Raw genomic sequence first — 17,314 nt, 5'->3', positions numbered from 1 at the left:
GTCTCTCTGTTAACCCTTTAATAGGAATCCCTGTCTTACTGAATGCTGTTACAGTTGGTTATGAACATCAAGTAGAAGAACTGAAGAGTATTTCTTAATCTGTACCCCTTGATTAAATAATTTATTTAAATAGAAGATATTAACTTGAAATAGAGATGTAGTTTCCACAGAATGAGTTTAGTTTATTCTAAATTCAAGCTCCTGAATGACAAGAGCAAAATAAATAAAAAGCATGCCTATTTTTGAAATTGTATTCTGTCCTGAAAGAAAAACAAAAAAAAACGAATGTTCTCACTGATAAAGACTTAAGGAGGCAGTTAATTTTAGATTGTTTTGTAGCTAATATGAGGCTTTGAACAGACCTCTCCAGACTTTTCACCTTAGAGTAAAGCCATATTTTGGAAAATAACCAAAAATATTAAGATAGTGCATTTCTAAAGCACAACTTCTTTATGTTTTTGCTTCATGTTTTTAGATGTATTTTAATAATTGAAGTTTCAATAGAATTTGCCATACTAAAATTTCAAGTTCAAATCCAAATTCTGTGTTCAATTATTACACTAATCTTGGGTAAACAGTATTGCTTTTTTATGATTATCATGCAAGAAATGTTATTGACGGCATTATTTTAGAAACTCTGTAGCAAAGATCTAATTTAATATAGGGTCTCACTTTATGTACATTTTGCTTAATCCCAAATAGAATGATGTATTCACTCTCTGACCAGTTTGGAAGGTCAGTGCTGACTACATAAACTAATATACAAGTATTTTGCTTGCTTTGCTGATTTTCAAGTAAATGGCAAAATACTGCAGATTTATGGTACAGTATATTGATGAAAAACACATTATATCTACCACGCTCAATAAGTAACCAATTTAAGGTTTGAAAACCAATACGTTATCAACTCATATAAATCCCACCACATATTAAATAATAAAAGCCTTCTGAAAAGATCAAATAAAGAACATCAATTTAAACTTTTCACCAGAATTTTGGTTCATGAATAGTCTGACCTGTCTACGGATCAATGGAATAATTCTTTTATTTTGAATAGGGCTCCGTCTCTTAATATAACATATTAAGTTATCAAAGTTAAGTGTTACTGAAAATTTTCCACCTGGCTTATCATTCAATATTTTAAGTATATATTAATGTGTATGTTCACAGGCGAATGACCAGGGAATGCTTTTATAACTGGAAAGAAAAAAAAAAGGAGTTCAAATAATAAGTTCTTGAAACTGTACTGAGAAGCAGACTCTAAAGTAAATTTAAGTCATTAAAGCATACAGTGTAGAGAAAAGATTAAAAGACTGGTAGAAATATATTGAGGAATACTAAATTATGAATGAGTTGGTGTTTTTAAACCCTGCATGTTTCAAGCATGGTCTTATTTGTACATTCTAGAAGCCAGTCCAGGTATGATGAAGTACTAGAATTTGACTCTGGACTTGGGCTTACATTGCAGTTTACATTAACTGTGCAGAAGTCAAAGAGATTCAGTGTAGTTATGACAAAGCCATTTTCTCTTTTGGAGGATTCTTAGGAATACCTTGGGTGAGCTGGGGGGTGGGGATCAGGGTAGGGGAACTAGCTAATTCTTTCATGGTTATCAGCTGAGCTAAGGCACCAGGATAAACTATCAATTTCGTCTGAAAGTCAGGAGAGGTACCTGCAAAAATGAAGAACAATCTTTGGAATCAGGAAGCATCTGTCAAGTTTCACTGTCTTCTCCAAGAAATCCTTTCTCATGGAACAGAAATTACTTTTTCTACACTGGGAAACTGATTACATCACTTTCCTAAACTTCTAAGCTAACCATTTATAATTTGGTGTTCCTTATAATTTCTACTTTCAGTGAACTGTCATAATTTTCAGAATAAAATCTATGTTGCTTTTCTTGGACCAAGGTCTGGATCCCATCTCCTGGCTCTCACTTCCCACTCTTTCTATGTTCCAACCTTAATATGGTTGGAACTATTTGAAGATATTTGAATATGCTTTGCTCTCTCACCTCTCCATGCCTTGCACATACTACCTGAAATGTCCCTTCATTTTTAACTCCCCCTTTGAACTTCTCCATTTTATCTGTTTTGGAACTCTCACATAAGCCTTTCTCCTCAAGGTTCAGTTCTAATAGTCCTTGTTCAACTTTACTCCCCAATCATCTTCAATTTCCCCATTCCCTGGCTGAGGGAAGCATCCCTCTTATGTGCTCTCATAACTCTCTGCTCACATCTCTATCAAAACCTATAACGATGTTGTACTATAGATATTACTTTACTTGTTTTTACACTGCAATAAGATACAGTTCCCAGGGCTATGACCTTTAACGCCAAACCCCTAATTCTTAGCTCTCAGTACAGTGTCTGACACAAATAAGCACTTAGAATGATTTGTTGAATAAATGTGCAATCGTCTTGGGAGTAGAGGGTAGAACTAAGCACCATTAGTAAATATACCACTTTGGAAAGGAAGAATTGGGAAAAGGCAATCAAAAGCAAGATCCATCACAGCTCTGAAGACTCAAGGCTTTGGTTATATTTCTTGCCAAAATGGAATTGTCTCCCTGAAGTTAGTCTTCGTAGTAGATTTGTGTCTTTGGAAGAACCACACTCCCCATTCCATAGTAATGCTGCTCTATGGGGTTTGCAAGGATTGTATCTGCTCTAACTCCACCTCCCCAGTCATGTGTCTCAGGGTTCTCCAGTCAGTTCTTAACCTGAGCTTTTCCATAAGCCATCAGGAAAGATGATCTCTTTTCTTCTAGAATAATGAGTTTTCAAGAACACATATATTGGAGGGATAGTATCTATCCAGTTACTATATGGAAGAGACCTATAGAAGACTGAAGTCAATAAGAGATAAACTCTTTTCAAAAAATTTTCTTTTAAATTTTCAATTGTAATAAAAAAACACATAATGTAAAATATACCATGTTAACCATTTTAAAGTGTATGGTTTAGTAGTGTTAAGTATATTCACATTATTCACATATTAGTATTAAATAGATTTATATATTCACGCATCTCCAGAACTTTTTCATCTTGGAAACTGCAACTATATATCCATTAAACAACAATTCCCCCTTCCCACCCTCTCCCCAGCCCCTGATAACCAACATTCTAATTTTTGTTTACATGAACTTGACTGTTCTAAGTAACTCATATGAGTGGAATCATACTGTATTTGTCTTTCTGTGATTGACTTATTTCACTTAGCATAATGTCTTCAAGGTTTATCTGTGTTGTAGCATGTGACAGGATTTCCTTTGTTTTTAAGGCTGAATAACATTCCATTGTGTGTATATATATATATATATATATATATATATATATAATACCACATATTCTTTAGCTATTCATCCATCAATGGGCATATGGGTTGTTTCTACCTCTTCGCTATTGTAAATAATGCTGCTATAATTGTGGATGTATCTCTTAGAGACCCTACTTTCAATTTTTTGGGACATATACCAAGAAGTGAGATTGCTAGATCATATGGTAGTTCTAATTGTAATTTCTTGATGAATTGTAATATTGTTTGCCAAGCTGTTGCACCATTTTACAATCCCACTAACAGCATGCCAGGGTTCCAATTTATCCACATTCTCACCAACACTTGTTATTTTCTGGTTTTGTTTGTTTTGATAGTAGCGATCCTAGTGGGTATGAGGTGATGTCTCACTGTGGTTGCAATTTACATTGAGACAGCTGGACTCCTGATTACATCATTAAGGCCACTGAATCCAGCCAGGACTTCATGAACTGATAAGCTTTTATAATTTCCTCAAATCAGTTTGAGTCTTTTCTGTTGTAACCACGAGAATGTCTAAGATACCTCTCTGTCCCAATGTACCTCTACACCTCTCCATACTTTTGATGTGCCATCACAAATCAAATCAGGCAGAGGTTTTCTGCAGTTAACAGGGATCCTTGTTGGGAAATGCAAATGTACTTTTACTATTGAGGAACTTTTAGCCAAACTTTGCATGAACTAACCTTTATCAAGCTGCTTCCTCCTAACGTCTAACTAACAAAATCCTCACTGAAGGTTTTACAGTTATACTTGCATCAGGAAGGAAGAAGAAGGAGAAGGAGGAAGAGAGGAAGGGGGAGGAAGGTGAGTAGGGCATGGAGGAGGGGTGGAGAAAAGGAGGAAGAGGAGGGAGGACAGAGGTAGAAGGGAGAAGCAGGAAGAATTAAAGAAACTCAAGATTCTGGAGCACTTTGTGCATTAGAGCCTTCTCCACCCTGCATTTCCGATCTGAGCTGAAGAGATGCACCGTCCCAGGAGAGCAGTAGGTGCTGGGAAACATTGCCACTTGATGTTGAGAGACCAAACTAGAAAGGAAGATAAGAGGATGCCAGATGTAAACATTGCCTATTTTATTAGAGCCAGTCTTGGAGTAGGAAAACTAAAGGACCCTCCTTGCCAGTGTCCTGCCCTAGGCATCAGATCTCAAACTTATGGTCATGAAAAGACTGAATATTGATGTAGACAAAAGTATGATGTAATTACAATGAAAAGATGGGAGGGATGGCATGCAGTCAGAGAAGCCCATAGTAAAAAACTGATACCTAATACTAAACTGAAAAATCATGAAATAATAGTTATCAAATTATTTAGAAGTATAATTGTATTTTATGAGAAACAGAAATGGCTAAATGTGGCATGGTAAGAAATCACCTTTTTAAAAAATTACCTCTGATAACGGGCAGAAGGAGGGAGGGGTATGGGGCTGCTTGTCTTTAATTATAAGCTTCAGAAAATTTTCACTTAAAACCATGTCCATGAATGACATTGGCGAGAAAGAAAAAGAAGGCAACACCACCCAGCAGGATGCCCTCACATCACACTCCTTGAGTTCAACACTTATAGATAACTATTAAGCAGGTGTATGTACACATGTTTGCATTTGTGTGTGTGGTATGTAATGAGATGTGTGTTTGTGTCTCTGCATGTCTGTGTATGGGTGTCTTTAACCAAATGAATTCCTGCTATAATACTGCAACTTGCTTTACCTCTAAAGAATATACCAGGAATATGTTCCATTCTTTTTATGTTACATAATCCTATAAAAGTAGTCTTATTTATTTAGCCATTTCTCTGATATATGCTTTTTAAAAGGTTCTTTTTTTCCTCATTTTGGGGAATATTTTTCAAATAAATAAATATAAAGTTTTTAAGTATTGATTTAGTACCAGAGACTATTTTATGGTTACAGTGATGAAAAATAAAGTGAGAAACAGCTACTTAGGTAACTATAATACCACGTAATGAGTTCCATGGAGGGTTGGCAAGATGGTCTACAACAAATATAGTATTATAGAAGCAGAGAAAAATAAGAAATAAGAAAAATATTAGAATGACAGAAAGGTGATAAAACTATAAAAAATACATTATATCAGGGGAAAAGAGCAGTTTATTTATTTTCTAAGAGTGTAATAACCACATGTTTTTCATTGAGATAAAAATATAATCAAAAGCTCTGAGAAGTTTGGTGCACCTCAACTAACCATGATTGGGTAAGGAGGGAAATGGATAAGGAGAAAAGGAGGAGAGAGGAAAAGATGGAAGGATAAACTTAGAATAAATAGCTTCGCTAAAATAGTAGTTTTGATTCTCAAAACTGCCTTAGCAGATTTGAAGATGTCTTCAGTAAGACTAACCGTGGTGGTGTGCTGTTCAAATAATTTGAGTCCTAAAATGAGAGTGATCAGGTGGTTTCCTAAGATCAACTTGATGAGACCATGTAAGAAACTTAACACACTCAAAACAAGGTGAAGAATTCTGATTATGCTCTGACCTTAACCAGTGTTCTTAAAATGGTTATATAGAAGTTGTTAATGTATGGTGATATTGTGCTAACGAACAAAATCTTAAAGCACATGCCAACAAGAAAAGCTCTAGCAGGACATAGTTTGCTTTGTACCATGAAAGAAAATTTTGGTCTAAAGAAAACAGACCAAAAAACTCTAAAAGCTAAACTTTTCAATAAAGATCAAGGCGGAAGCATTCACTGAATTCCATTCTAGAATCAGGACAAAGATGTCTGGTATCTAACGAAGTAAGTAGAGACATAGGTCTAACAGAGAAACGTGGTACTGTGAAAGATCAAGCTTTGAATCTACAGACTCAGGGGGATGGTCAAAATCTTTGAAGGATAAGGGATCTGATCCTAATATTGCAATTAAATTCAGTTCCCACATTCAAAATGGCCAAAAGTAGATCTCAGATTTGAAAAATGGTGACAGCAACTCATTTTATTGGGTTTAACCTGAAATCGTGTTTAGGAATCAACACTCAAGGTTGTGCGAAATCTGTACAGATATAGGCGGGGAAATATCAAATTCCAGAAGCAAATTCCAGATGTTGAAGAGAATAATTTTGTAAAAAGGCATCAGTAGAAGACGTTTCCATGCTCGACAGTCTATGAAGTAAAGCACAGTAGGGCATGGGATGCTCTCACCTATGTGTCTAGCCAGTGTGTTCTAGACATGAAGAAGTGGAGAAGCGGAGGGCCAGTTAACTATATTTTACTTTGACTTTGACTTTTAGATGCACACACATGCATTTGCAAAATGAATATCTTTCTTGCATTCAGTTTTTATACCTTTTGGCCAAGGGGTCACAGCCTGAAGAATTAGGCTGGTCTGGGTTACGTTTTCGCTCTGTCACCTCATTCTGTCTGACTTTGGGCCTACAATTTTAATTTACTTAGCCTCAGTTTCTTCATATGTGAAATGAGCATAATAATAATTCCCATGTCAAAAAGTTATTATAATTCTTAAATGCGGTGGCGTAAAGCATACAGTCAGTTCCAGACATAGGGCAAATGCTAAATGGTAATAAAGTCAAACGTGGCAACATCCTCACATCTATTTCCCTTCAACACATTTTTTATGCCTATTTTATATGTTTACACAAAATTTTTTTTTAGTCATTTAGCTGTCCATGTTCATCCTGGGCATTGTTTACCATACCTGTTTTATTCATTCTTATATAATCTTTACAAGTTTAGATTGCCTGTTCATATTTTTTTTTGTATTCAGCAGCAATAAGATCAGAGATGACCTGCTTTTTTTTCTGTGCTTATTCAAAATCTGAATTATTGTTTTTAGAATGTTTAAAAATGACTGATGTATGCTTATTCCAACAATAAAAATGAATTAAAGAAGCCAGGTGATGTCAAAGCATTTTATATTTTGGAAAAAATAATTAAAGCATGGTTTCCTTCATGAAGAATAAAAGCAAAGTTAGATAGGATTTCTAAAAAAAAATTAGATGTAAAATTTGTACATTAAAACTTTTTATTGATGCCAATAAGCCTATTAGAGAGAACAGGATGCTATGCAGAATTGACCATAACTTTTTCATGTTATGAGTTGGTGTTCACAGTAAAATGTATTTTAAAAACTATGAATATAAAATATTAGTGCACTACGAATAATAATGGTTTCAAATTCTCCATTAAGACTTTTGCTTTCCAAAGGTCTGACAATTTTTGCGACTCCTTTCTAGCTTTGCATGTGTATAGCTTTACTTTAGAAAACAGCCACCAAAATATCTCTACTTTTCTTCCATCTCAGTGTTATGGTTTTACACATTGCTAAATCTCAGGCAGATAAACAGATTCAAATAAAATTTGGTGATAAAAGAAAACAGCACCTACTGTATGTTGAGAATTTCGATGGCAACTTTCAGCCGAATGTGAATTCAAATGGCTAGGTTATAAATCCCCTGAAAATAAGGTTTATAATGGAAATGCTGACAGGCATTTAACGATAGCAGCAGTAGCTGGCATCACTGTAATAAAAGGACTTAAATGAAAAAAGAAAAAAAATGTATGCCTCACAAAGACATGTGGATTTCAGTGTAAAGTTATATGCAGACTCAATGTAAGGATGGATGATAATACGCCTCAGCAATTATGATGCATGGGTGTTAGTAACAAAGAATCTTGAAATTCAGCTTCCAATCAAATTGTGAAAGAGTTTAAGGAAAAACCTGAATGCAGTAGTCTTCAGTTCTGTTACTCTGGCACCATCATCCTCTTCCCAACATATTTTATTCATGCTTTAGCATCAGAGCAGAGCTTAGTCAGAAACTGACCCCCTTGAAAACAAGATGGGCATTTCAACAGCCAACCCTTTGGAACCCCCATTCTAATGAATTATTAAAGCGTTGGTTAGGCTTAGGTAAGAGAATACACACATTCTTTCAGGGACACTGATTTCTATAGTCAGAAAGTTCATAGTTCTGTTTATTTTTGGTCCTTCCCTAGAGGGGACAATAGCCCTGAGTAGCCTCTCTAAACCATCTGAATGCAGAAAGTTCACTTTCTGATTATATCCAAGCAATAAATTAATGACTTGGTTTTCTTTTTCCTTAAGAGTGAGACACATATTAACCTATTTTGTTTTTGTCTTCCACTTTTGAATTAAAAATCTTCTTATGTTTCTGAGTAATATAAAAAGAAATGAAAGTTTAAAGTATCATATTTTTCTTGGCTATGAATATAAAATAAAATAAATGAGGTTTTAACTCTGCTACAAAGCAGATTAAAATAATGTCTTAGTACGTGCCTATAGATCCAAACTGATCACTAGTAGATTCTGGTTTCCAGACTCTCGTCCCAGGTTACTCCTAAAGAGCTCTACTCTAATTCTTCTAACAAATAACAAGCTCTTTGGTTATTTTGGGAGAGAATATTTCCCAGGAAAAGGATAAAGGTACACACACTGGTGTGAGTGTCTGTGTATTCTTTCTTCATGCCTATAAATCCCACCCAAACTGTCAAGGTTGACAATCTAAAACGATATCAAAACCACTTTTTACATTCGTTCTTGTAACTGCCGCAGGCAAGTTTTAAAAGATATGCTAACAAATCCCAAAGAATAGCTGGTATTAAATATTTGATATGACCTGAAATGAATACTGTGGATATAAAATTTAAGTCATATAGCTTATTAATTTCTTATCAATACCTAACTAGAGTCATATGTGTGCTCATTCAATTTTTAATTATTTAATTCAATTAAATAATTAAATTTAATTAAAAATAACATAAGTATGTACTTATATACACACATATATATGTGTATGTATATTCTTTTTAATTCACAGAAATTTAGGAAAAATCCAAAATGAAAAATTAAAGGTGGCTATTTTATAAGCTAGATTACTTTATTATTCTAATACCATAAGCAATACATCAAAAATCACCCAATGTGACTATTTATTTTTATTTGAATTGAACATTTCTTATTACACATTTTAATATACATTTACTGCTTTGTATACAACCATTTATTGGTTTATACCAAATATAACAAGAAGTGAATAAATTATGTATGCACAGTCAGTGCACTTTTATAAATTAAACAATTTCGTTTAACCTTACCCAGAGTAAGAGCAAGAATGTTAGCAGCACCCCCATCCAGTTATCACTAACTCCAAAGGTAATCACTTATCTTAGTGTGGCTCTCTTAAGAACAGATGTATGATGAGTGAGTGCAGGTGGTTTATTTGAGAGAAGATCCCAGGGTTTACCAAGTGAGAGAAGAGAAGTGAGACCTGAAAGAGAGAGATCAGTAGAATGTCTGTAGAAGAGTGGGTTAGTGCTGTGAGCAACTGGGGTCAATTCTTCTATGAATACTCTGAGAAACCATGTGGAATAGTCTAGAATTGTCCTGCTGGAGGACAGGGAGATTCTGTTTATCCACTGACTTCTATCTCTGATTTGTTGACAATTGCCCTCAGGAGAGTTTACTTATCTGTACTTCTGGGTGAGGAGAATAAAAATGTGAGAAGGACTAAGATAAAATACTGAGATCACTTCTACTTTATCATGAGGTTCTTCTGGTCAGAGTTAAATACCATGTCCTTTTGGTAAGAGTTAAAGGTGATGGCTTCCATTTTGTTGTTGGTGTTATTAATATTTATGTAATAAATGATATTTCTCAGCAAGTCAAACTGTTACCAGATGCTCTGAGTTTTGCAGAAGAGTTTTAGCTGATGTCATGATGGGCAGCATTCCCAGTAATACTCTCTTTTGTCTGTTCCAGTTGTGGAATCTGCCCTAGGAAAGGTCTGTCCATGTCTTTGGTGTAAGAAGACTCAAATTTATCACAGCATAATGTCCTTGAGATTGCAAGATTCACACAACAAGACAGTATAATTTTCCCTATCTTGAACTTGATATGAGGCACGATGATTTATGTTAGAAGCAAAGGAAAGCAAGGAAAGGGAGAGTAAGTCATTTCACGCAGCCCACACAATAGAGTTGGATACGAGGGCAGGTGAAACGGAAATGCTGAGAAAATTTGAAGGAATGTGTCAAGATTCCATATGGAAAAGCAAGTTTAGTGGTGACTGAGATAATAGTGAGCTCAGTGATTTCTGAGAGGAGATAGCAGAGTTCTTATCACATGGGTGAAACATAGTGATATGGACTCCAAGTCTCAAAGTCATGTATTTGTCTACCAAGACATGTGTGACAGTCCCAATGCTGACAAGACTATAGTTTGGGGTCACATTTGCAAAGCTTCAAAGCAATGAGAGTAACAAGACAAAGAAACTAAATCCAAAGGAAACACTATCGTGGGCCTAAGGGCTCAGGGAGAGAATTGACTGGAGTTATCTAAGATGCTGTTGGCACCTTAGGTCTAGACAGGGGATGACTGAGCCTTATTGGATGAAGATGCTAAGAATAAAAGTATTGGGACTCGTTTTCTGAGGTGGGGTGGGAGAGGACTTCCCTTCTAGCTTTTTTATAGAATTGCTGGCCTTTTCTGAAGCCAACGATCAGGACACGCATACTGAATTGAGTATCCAACAGCCAGCTGGATATGTCCTGCTGGTCAATTCTTGCTATTTCTGCTGACCACCATACTGTGTCTGCCAGTCAATTATTTTAAGACAGAATATTCTTTCTGAGCAAAGCTAACCAATAATACCATGGCTCATTATTTCCAGTTGCTATTTCTGGCTCCTCTCTGCTCTCCAGATTTATTTGATAATCACTTAACCTTTCATCCAACACCCTATATTCTGGTCACCTCTGAACATGCCATGCTAATTCACACTTCTATGCTTTTCAATTTACTGTTTCTGATATCTGGTATTCCCTTACCACCATTCCCAACTCAAAACTTTTAGCTTTCCTTTGAGACTCACATAGCTTTCCCTGATCACTCCCATCTTTTTTGATGTCCTACTGTACCTACCCCTCTACATGATGGATATTCATTTATCTCCAACTACATTACAAGCTCCTCTACTAGACAAAGGTCTTTCTATCTATTGGGATGAGGATATTAGTTGGCGCACAGTTAGCCTTCATTACATGCTTATTGGCTTTAATTGAAATATGCTAGGTGGTCCCAAAAGAAATTCTCCCTTTTTTCTCTGTTTTGAGCATTCCCAGGTATATAGTAAATTCTTAATAAATGCTTACAAATGTAATTGAACTATGTTAAATTGCAAAAATAAATGATATCTCTTTCATTGTGTGAGCATGATTATCTTTCCATTTGCCCATTCCTCCAACTAGTTTTGGGAAATGATAGACCAAGAGATTCTAGAAGTTAAATGCATGAGTCCCAGAGACAGATTTCTGGCTTCAGTTTTTATTCACAAGTCATTTAAACTCTGTGATTTAGCTTCCTTATCTTCAAAATGAAGCTATTAATATTGCATTTACCTTGCATTTAGTAAATTATAAATGTTGGCTATTGTTACCCAAAAGTTTACATGAAAAGGACAATTTTCTTCAAATTTGAGCATGTAAATCAAACACTATATACCTAATATACATAATAATTATGGCACTTGATAAATGCTTAGCTCAAATATGGTGCCGCTTAAGCGCTCAATTTATCGTCACTGCCCCCTACTTTACTCCTTGTTCCATTACGGTAAATAACAGGAGTTTCTGAATAATGATATGAAAAGCTCTGTGATAGACAGACATATCACCAAATGCAAACATAGTGTCTTTCCCAACAAAACATGCGTGTCCACTGTTTGTTCCCAAGTAATAAACATATTGTTGGATGGAAGATACTGGGAACTAAGGCTGTTTCACTTAAATGAAGAGGCATTTCAAATATACCTTCTTAACAAAATCATTTTGGTGGGTCTTTATACATCACTTTCAGAACTTTCTTCTGAGCTTTGATGGTGATATCTTTTCACATCCCAACACTATATAAATTAGGTTAGAATGAAGTAGGAACTTCCAATTTGGAAGACACTAATTGGCTGATAGTGTGGTGTGTTAGCCGCTAGAAGGAGCAGGGTGAAAGATGGGGAAAATACAGGTCCTATCTTAAAACAGTCTAGTTTTGAAACTTCATCATACAGAGGTAAAATAATGCAATAGCATGAATATGAAAATATGGGGTGAGGTAATATGTTAATAATGTAAATTGTATTTACAAGTATACCATTACTACATTTCAGAAAAAAAATGTGCATAAATTGGTAATATTTTACCAATATCACCAGGGTAATATTTCCCCTGGTAATTTCCAGGGGAAAACACTCACCATTTTACTCTTCAAATATAATGTAATTTAAATAAAAAGTAAAACAGAACTCAACATAAAAGTAGTTATATCCTGTATAAATGAAGATAGCTTAAAATGAGGCAGCTTAGATCTTGAATTAATTAATCAGAGAAGGTCACCCTGATCATCAGAAACATTACTTGTGAGAGATGAGGGTTTAACTATCATTACTTTCCTACAGAAACAGTAGAAAATTAGAATCTAAAAAGGAAAACCTATGAGGTATGTATCAATAGCATTTAATTGAGTTAAGTATAGAAGGTAGAGTGTGAAGATATATTCTTATAGCACATATAGTCAAGAAGAATGTTTAGTGTACTTTTATTATTTTCCTTATTCAGGAATGATAAGTAGCAGAGCTAATTATCTCTATATCTACGTCATATGCTCTGGCCACAGACACTGTCCTTGATAGCTGTCAATTTAGAAGCAGTACCTGCGACAAAGATAATATCAAATTTTGGAATAGTTAAGAATAACTTCATGTACATATGACAAGTTATGGACACTATAGAAAAATAAGTTAATGGAGGACAAAATGGTTATTTTGAAATCTCTTTAATTCACTTAACAATGAAAACGATGAACCCGATTTTACTTTTAAAAGACATAGATGTGTTTAAATATGTTAATTCCTATTTTTTAATATTGCTATTACTGTCTATGAATATACTCCCTGACTCATACACCATGCCATATTAAACTTTAATGCAATAAGCACAACATTGTATGTTTGCTTTACGAATGACTATACTTAATAAACAATGCATTATTTAGCTTGAATCAACTGAAGGAAGTTGTGGTCTAGGAAAAGAGAATTGTGAGACATAAGAATATGTTATTTCAATGTTCTCTTTAATCCAATGTTGTTCAACTCATCTGTTCTGCTCTGACCTCTGAGTTTTTGAAGAAAATCTATATTGTTGAATCACAATACATTTTATTACCAACCAGCATATATTACTGGATAAACAATAGAACAGTAAAGTTATGAATGAATAAAGTGCATGGGATAAATTAAAAAGTAGTAGAATAACATAATCTGAATTTGGAAATCATATAAAAACAGGAAATCTAGCAGATGATGAATCACAGTTTCTAAATTTTCAATATGATATTAAAATAGTGTCCATGAGAAAAATCATCATATTACAGACAAATTATAGGGGAAACAAGGTGCAAATTACAGAGGAATCCCCCTTTAAGTACAAATTTTTTAATAAAATAAAAATATAATTCAGTAAATAATATGCATATATGCTGCAGTGTTAAAAATGTCCCTATAAAATTTACATACAATTATCAGTAAGCTTTAGGGTGATCTTTGATATCCCTTTCTAGTGTTCACAGAAGTTAAGATTATAATTAGCAAGATTGGAAAGGTACTTAAGAATCCTCAAATGAGGGATTGTGTTATTACTTGTTAGTTTTTATTTTAATATTATGTCAGACTTACAGAAAATCTGCAAGAATATTTCTAAGACCCCAAGAGCCCTTTATCCCAATTTACTAATTACTTACTTTTTGCCCCAATTATTTTATGATTCTATCATTCTTTATCTGTATGTATACATAATTTTTTCTGAACTGTTTGAAACAGAGTTGGAGACATTGTTCCTTATTACCCCTAAATATTTTAGTATGTTTTCTAAAGAACAAAGGCATTCTAACTACAATAAAATGATCAAAACCACAAAATTTCACAGTAATGTGAAATAATATGATTATTACATAATCAATAGTTCATATTCAAATTTTGTAAACTGACTTAAGGCTGTTCTTTATAACACTTTTTCCCCCAGTCTAGGTGCAGTCTGGCATCACACAGTGCTACTGATCATTAGAATCCTTTACCCTGGAAGAGTTGCTCAGTCCTTTTATTTGCTGATCTTGACATTATAAAGAGTACAAAGTCATTATTTTGTAAAATATTCCTCAATTTGGGATTGCCTAATATTTCCTCATAATGAAATTTAGACTTTCCATCTTTGGCATGAATAATACAGATGTTGTATTTTCCTTAGTGCAGTTATAACTGGAAGCCCCAAACCCAACATCAGTGATGTTAACTTTGATCATTTAATAAATATTATATTATGTTATTGAAGAGGTTCATAATGAGCCTCCCCAAAATATGCCACTCTGGCATGTGGGATTATTTCGAGCTGAAGACAATCAAGGCCCAAAAGACTCATGAAGAGTTTAACCACTTAAAATAATTTAGATAGGTGGCCTGGCTCAGAAAGAGAGCTATTACCCGAGATAACCTGTACCTGAATGACCTATCTGTATGGCAGGGTAAACATCTATTTACTAAACGTTTCTTCTCATGGTCCAGTGAACTACCCTACTCCCCTTTGAAGCTCCAGGCCCCATTCCTCAGCTCAGGATTGCACACTAGCCTCAATTGCCAGATTTGCCCTTGGGTCCTACATTTTTATGGAGAACTCTTATACATGTACTTAATTTTTATTCTCCTGTTAATGTCTTATGTCAATTTGGTTATTAAACCAGCCAAAGAACCTAGAAGGGTAGAAGGAAAATTTTTCCTCCCCCAAATTATATAATTAGGTTTCTCCATGATAAAGTTACTATTTTCTTCTTTGTAATGTAACTTCTATGGAGATACTTTGAATTTAATTTGTGGTGAGATACTTTATGTCTATGTAAGTTTTTTGTCCCTGATCAAAGCTTTATCCACTAACTTCAGCATCCGTTATGATTTTCCAACTCCATCATTTCTTCTATAACCATCAGAGTTCTATTTACAGTAGAACTTATTCACCCGTTTATTCATTTATTTAAACAGACTTATGGGTTCTTATTTCATTCAATGATTTATAATCTACTAGTATTGTTATTTATTTACTATCATTGTTTATTACAATACTCAATTTGCCCCAGATTTGACCAAGTTTGAGCCACTTCAACTTACCTCTTGTGTCTTTTGGACATGTCCCCAATATTCTCCCAGCCCTTGATTAATTGTGCTGCAAGAAGATGTTCAGGCTTATCGTGCCCTTTGTCTGCCAAAGACCTGAGATTCAAACATTTTTCCAAACATCCCTGGTTCTTTTTACTGGAAAATGATATTTAGAAAACAAGGTTGTCATAATTGCTATCAGTGTTAGCTATTAGTTGATAGAGCTAGCAAACATATGTAAGTGTGCACCTGTGTGCGTTTATGTAATATAAATAAATATATAAATATAGGTATATTTATACGTAATACATACTATATGTAATATGTATGTAAATATGTTCATACATATGTGTATTTTATATTGAAAATACACATGGAATTATTTTATACTGATATGTTTCAATTCTAATCCAGTGCCACAGGATACATTTAGTTTTCCCCCTTTCTGTATTTACAACTTGCTTCTTCAAAAGAGAAGCCTGTCTTCCATTACCCTTAATATAATTACTCATTCACTAATGCCTAGAATACATAGAATATACTTTCAGAATTGCTAATCCATACCACTGTAAAAAGCAAGCCTACTGAAAATTCAAAGTTTGTATTAATTTATAGGTAAAACTTATATACAGTGAAATTTACAAATCATAAGTACAAAATTGTATGAGTTTTGAAAATGGTACATTCATGAAACCCACACTTCTATCAAAATTTAGAATATTTATGTCATAAAGTATGATGGAATATACAGTTGTCTCTTTGGTGTTTGACTTTAACTCAGTATAATGTTGGTAAGATTTGTTCCTGTTGCTCTATCTATTAGGAGTCTTTTTCCATTTTATTTCTGATTAGCATTCTTATATATAAGGTACTACTCATTTATTCATTCTCCTCTTAATGAACACTTGGGTTTTTTTGTTTGTTTGGTTTGGTTTGGTTTGGCTTTGTCAGGAAGTAAAACTTTCCCGAACCCTTTTAGATGCAGTCTTTGGTGTTCTGCAAATTAAACAAACAAAAGACGACTAGTGAGAGCGAAAACATATAACATGGGAGTTCACAAAGAAATGTGACTCAAGGAGGTTAGAATTTGGGGCTTATATACCATTTTAATAGGGAATGGCAAGGAGCAGAGGGCACATCTGGGAGAACAAATGACTTTTTAGAAGAGAGAAGAGAAAGGAGAGTTTATGGAAAAACAGATGACTTCTTGGAAAGACAAATGGGCCCTTAAAAGAATAGATGGGAGATATGATAGTTTTGTGACAATGTATGTTGAGTGTGGTGCCAACAACTTCTTATCTCAAGAAGATTAGAAGATTAGATTTGTTCCTGGGGGAGGGGATTTATGACAACTGAGCTCTTTTGGGAAGTTCTGCTTTTAGGCAGATAAGGGATTTCAAATGCCTTCAGCTCAAAATAATTCTTATGCCCCAGTGGCTTTTCTGGACTGTTTCAGCTTTTATGACTAAAATGCCAAAATCATTCTTTAAAACATCTTTTTGTATACATATGTTTCTACTTCTCTTGGAAAGTACCTAGTAATGAAATTACTGAGTCATATGGTAGGTATAAGTTTAACTTTGTAAGAAACTGCTAAAATCTTTTCCTAAATGGTTGTACCATTTGCATTCTCAGTGGCAATGTGCGAGAGTTCCAATTGCTTCAAATCTTCACCTACATTTGGTATTTTCATTTTTTTAAGTTCAGTAATTTGAGTGGCATCTCATTATGGCTGCAAATTATATTCTCCAAATTGTTCATTTTATTTCCTTATAGTAATTGTTTATTGTATCCTTTCTGAGAAAATATTTGTCTA

General features: G+C 34.3%; 1 protein-coding gene across 14 annotated transcripts in view; it reads right to left on the bottom strand.

The window, feature by feature from the left end:
* Positions 1-17,314, bottom strand: part of LOC307195594 (uncharacterized protein) — a 920,801-nt gene that overhangs the window by 63,769 nt on the left and 839,718 nt on the right. The window contains exons 13-14 of one of the 14 annotated variants that reach the window (XR_013830883.1): positions 15,511-15,654; positions 9,413-9,579 (exon numbers count right to left, since the gene is read on the bottom strand). The exons of 12 other annotated variants lie outside the window; for them this stretch is intronic. The gene's annotated coding sequence lies outside the window, so the exon portion shown is untranslated. Of the gene's footprint in view, positions 1-9,412; positions 9,580-15,510; positions 15,655-17,314 lie in introns of those variants that run through there. One more of the 14 variants, XR_013830878.1, reaches the window with a different exon arrangement.

This window comes from Stenella coeruleoalba (genome assembly GCF_951394435.1).
Source record: "Stenella coeruleoalba genome assembly, chromosome: 12".
NCBI lineage: Eukaryota > Metazoa > Chordata > Mammalia > Artiodactyla > Delphinidae > Stenella > Stenella coeruleoalba.
Note: the sequence above shows the minus strand (reverse complement) of the source record. Positions and strands in the feature narration are given on the sequence as shown.